At 30.7% G+C, this 5,161-nt stretch overlaps 1 long non-coding RNA gene across 1 annotated transcript; it reads left to right on the forward strand.

Annotated features, from left to right (window-relative positions):
• The first annotated feature begins 1,958 nt into the window (after positions 1–1,958).
• On the forward strand, positions 1,959–4,485 carry LOC133794333 (uncharacterized). Its single transcript, XR_009875187.1, has 2 exons — positions 1,959–2,438; positions 4,081–4,485. It is a non-coding gene; the product is annotated as an uncharacterized LOC133794333 (long non-coding RNA).
• Positions 4,486–5,161: the final 676 nt, after the last annotated feature.

Here is a 5,161-nt window from a genome sequence, read left to right on the forward strand (position 1 = left end):
AAGTCTAATTTTTGTTTACAATTTAATAAAGTTTATGTAGGTAAAAGTGTACATGAATCTAAATGTTCTAGTGAGTCCTTTATTTATAGGCTCATTGACATTACAGTGTCCATCATGGGCCCTTAAATTGCAGATAAATAATGAAAAATACATATAAAACCAATAAATTTGGAATAAGTTTTTGACCTTCAATCCTTTGTTTTCTTGAAATTTATGGTAAAAATTAGGCTTGAGACTCAATTTTTTGTTGTTTAAAGAACTGTAGAAAAACACCATAGTTGTGTTCTTAATATTTATGAGTTTTTGGCATGGATTTTATAGGAAAATAACTGTTTGGTGGGTAGAAAAATAATATATGGGATTAGGGTAAGTTTGTATGGATATTATATGTGATTATTCTGAGAAAATGGACTTAAAATGTCTATTTTATTTTTCAAGAAAAACTAGGTTTTTTCTTGCCGATAGAACACATGAAGCTTCTTGAAGAATCTCTTGAAATCACATATTTGATAAAAAATTAGACATGTTCGAGCATAATTTTATGTTTATATTTGAGCATATCACTTAATTAACAAATAGGCACACAATTAGTTGGTCGACTTACCACTTACCTTCATTCCTTTCATTCTCAGATGTACGGGTACGACTACTGGAAAGGTGACTAGCCAATACTTGAAGAGCTTTTATAATTCTTAATCAATGACGAAACATTTGAAAATAAATCTTCATCCCCCCTCCAGATCCATCGATTAGACCAAGCCAACAACACCATCTTTGCCTCGGATTAATAGAACATAACCATACTGACGAAAAGTGCAGAAGTCAAATAGGGAGTTTGCAACTTTCTCCCAAAGACTGGACCTTTATTATTCGAGCTAAAACTCCAGACACAATCCTGGTTAGTGTTCTAATCAAGAACCCTATTGATGTGGTTTTTCACCGAAAACCAATTAAGAAATCCGAAAATAGAGATATTAGGCTTTTCCTAAACCGTAATTGGACAAATAAAAAGTATCAAGAACACTCACACACTTTTTACGTGGTTCAGTGGTTAAAATCCACCTAGTCCATGAATCAGTCTTATTAATCTATTTTGTTCTCACCGTGAAATTGTTTGTGACAATTTTACCAGAGTTTCAGTCTACAAAATGTCGATACCCTTTTCTGTTCATTCTCCCATGTATTTATAGGGAATTCTACCACTACTACAAAACTGTACTCAGATGACACACATGAGACAACCATTTTCATAGAATTATCGTCTCGTGTCCAAAATTGACATAACACAAGAGCAGCCCTCGAGCTGTCGTGTCATGCAAAATAAAACTTACATGGGATGACAATTATAGTAAGAATGTTGTAACATGTCTACTTTTAACACATGACAATATTTTTATGAAAATTGTTGTCTCATCAATTACAATTTTTTTAGATCAAGTACTAATTAATTTTTTTATTTTTAAATATAATTGTATATATTATATAATTATATTCATAAAAAGTATTAATTAATAATTTGCGACATAATATACTTATTAGTTAAAAAATATGTTTTGTTTAAATAATTAGTAATATTAATTGTTAATTAAATTAGTTATTATATATTTAGTAAAAGAAAATTTTTTAAAATAAAAATTCATTAGTGATACTTATTTTTATGTTGTAGCATTAATTTTCTTCTAAAACTAATAAAATTAATATTTTAATATTATTATTTTTTAATATTTATAGCATATATAATATAAATTTAAATTATTTTCTTTTAATTTAAAACAAATTAAATGTAAAATATGCTATGAATATTAAAAACCTATAATACACACTTTAAAAACAATTTAAACAAATTAAATTTAAAATATGCTATAAATTTAAATATGGGTTATATTTTAAAGAAATACATACTTTAAATTATATGCTTTAAATAAAATATGGGTCATATTCGAATTGAGTCTTAATTAGGATTAGGGATTCATTTTTTCTCTACACAAAGAAGAAGTAAAAGAAGAGGACTGCAGCCGGGTTCTCTTCAAGGATGGGTCCTCTGCACCCGTGCTTCTCACCGGTAGCGCCTACTACAGACGGAGGCGAGGGTGAAGGTGACACCTTCTGTAGAGGGAGGTGAATTTGACAGCAACACTATTGAGGTTCTCGGCACCTGGGGTCTATCAAAGTCGCATATTCCATTCTTCCATTTCGTTGAAGTCGAGACCCAACAAGCATTGAATCCTCACTCTCATGATAAACTCATATCTCTGAAAGTTTTTGAAACTTTGATCTCTAAAACTTTATGAAATTTTTTTCATAGTGAACTTTTCTAAAATGGCTTGTTTGGAGATTTAAATGGCTGTAAAGAATGAAGATTATGTAACTATATGGGTGGCAAAGATATGGAAAGACAATCAATTAATGTTTTCAGTATGCGACTTCTAAGGGCTGAGGTTTGTTTTCTATGTACTTAATTTCTTTGCCAGAACATTATTTTGCCATAGGACATTATTGCTTTTAGGCATATAAATCAATATCATTAATGCTCAATACCCTTGGTGTACAAATTTGTATAGATATATATTTATATATAAAAGAAAGTTTAATTGAGTTCAAATATATCAATGAGAATTTTTTTGCTGTAGATGGGAATGCTTGAATTTTTTTTTTTTTACTTTTGGTAATTGGATTAATGGGGTATGCGTAAAGATGTGGCTTGCAAATGATGGCAATTATATAGAGCTTAGATGATTTACAGCTTGGACACAAAGAGAACAAATTGTTGACTTTCAATTGCCATTTGAGATTTTCGGGGCTGTGCAATAAAAGTGAGTACCATTTTGTTACGACGTCATTCAATTTCTAGATGCATAAGTCCAAACTTAATCTAATATGTTGAAAAATTAATTTCTTTAAGTTTTTACTTGAAAACTTGATTATGAGATTGGATTTTTAGTTGAGTTGCTCATTTCAATTTGAAACTTTATGAAGTTAAGAATAAGTTTTATACAGCAATGCATATGGTTTAAGACAATAAAAAAAATTCACTCCATATATTTAGTGAAATGCCTTAGAGACATAATATAGTGTATAGATGTTAATGTTACACTTTAATTCAAAAGCTCAAGTGCTTTTTCTTTCTTTATTTCTATTATATATATTTTTTTCTATAGTTATCTTCAATATAGGCTTAATGTTTACCGAACAATTTTTTTCTTCACCATTGTTATATAATGGTATATGTTTCTTTCATTTATTCTTTTATTTATTATAGAGGCATTGTGTTTTTATTTTTTTGCTTAGTTTCCTATATATCATTTCACTTGTAGCAATTGGTGAATTACTAGTACTGCATAGAAGCCTCTCTTGTCTTAGAAGTAGCAGTCCATCTCGTCTCTAGCTACACCAGGAAGTGATATTTGTATGGCAATGTTGATGTTTGGAAGATCTTTATAGGTTTGTTTGACTATTTCTCACTTACAGCTTTTGTGAGTTCAATTGGATATTTTTTTGTCATTGTCAAAAGGTGTTTTGAATTTTTTCTATGGGTTATTGGCAGTGTTAAAGCGGTTTATTCCTTTCGTGATATGTATATATATATATAATCATATAAAAGACCTGCATATATAGAAAGAAAAAAATACTTAAGTTAGTACACTTGATTCATATATATAATCATATGAAGGCCTGGTGCATATACACTTGATTCATTCATTCATTTATCCATTAAGTATTGCAAGGATTATTAGATTGCTATAGTGTTGTGATTAAATTTGTTGCGGTTCTTAATCTTGTGACATAGCTTAGTTCAAATAATGTGTGTCTTCTTATTGATGTATTTATATCGTGTCTCTTCGCACATTAAGAGAAAGAGTGGGAGGAATGAAAAAATTTACAAGTGGAAAATAGTCAAATGCCCTGGTCAGACTTCATTGGTAGAGTGTGGCTTTTATATCATAAGGATGATGAAGGAGTATTGCTTGCATGGGGCACCCATCCGATGGCTAACTACTAATATAACTATATTTATAATAGTTTGACTACAATTCTATTCAATTTAGTTTCTAACTTAATTTTTTATTTTGATTTTTATAGTGTGGTGGGAATAACACATATAACTACGAGGAAATCAATGAAACTCTAAATGAATGGGCAGCTAAGCTCCTTGGGTGGATGAGCCGAAGCTAGGGTAACTTTTGAAATTAGAATTCAGAAACAAACTAATTAAATTTAAGGCGTGTACTTATATAGTTAAGGCAAGGATTCTTACATAGTTTTTTTGCAAGAATGTATTCACATTTTAATCATGTAAGGATAGTTACATAGTTAAGACAAGGATGTATTTACATAGTTAGTGCAAGAATTATACCTTTTAATCTTGCAAGTTTAGCTTTATAATATACTGAATTATGTTGATTTTGCATGCTAGGTGATTTTGTTTGGATTATACTGTAATTAACTTTTGAATGAATGTAGAGATTTAAAACAGGAAAAAGATTTCTCATTTTCTGTGCATGGTACATCAGTTCAAAACATTATGTCATCTCATGTACCACATGGCACAACGTTTTCCTAAAACATGCTGCCTTAGTCTACAAAATGTTGACCCCCCTTTCTATTTATTCTCCCCTGTATTTATAGGAAATTTTGTGCCTGGACAGTTTTGGGTAAACATGCGCAAATATGGTAACATATATTTTTGGGTAACATCCCATTTACATAAAACATTAATGCCGATTAATTCTATGCCCAAAATATTGGGTAATAAATACAGAATAATATATGAGCATTAATGAGAGCGTATAAGGAATCTCTGAGTCTTTTGGGATCCTTCACTGTGCGTCATGATCAGGCTTTCGTGAGCTGAACACTTCCTTGGACCTGGGTGTCGAAGAACTAATTTTGACATAAGTCACATTCAGAGTTTCATGAAGACAATCTGAAGACTATCTAGTTGTCGTAAGCTATCAAGTTTGACTCGATTTGCTCACTCTAGAGTTAGCTAGAAGTAGGCTTTATTCATACGCTTGTCTACCAGCTGTACCCCGTGCTGAGTAATTCAACTCGCATTTTTGGGGTACAATATTTTCTTGCCAAGCTTTTGCTTGTGCATGAGGTCACTTCTAACACTTACAGCAGGGGTTCTTTGGCTTCTGTTATGTGAAAACGTGCTATC

Source organism: Humulus lupulus, chromosome 8, assembly GCF_963169125.1.
Source record: "Humulus lupulus chromosome 8, drHumLupu1.1, whole genome shotgun sequence".
Taxonomy (NCBI): Eukaryota; Viridiplantae; Streptophyta; class Magnoliopsida; order Rosales; family Cannabaceae; genus Humulus; species Humulus lupulus.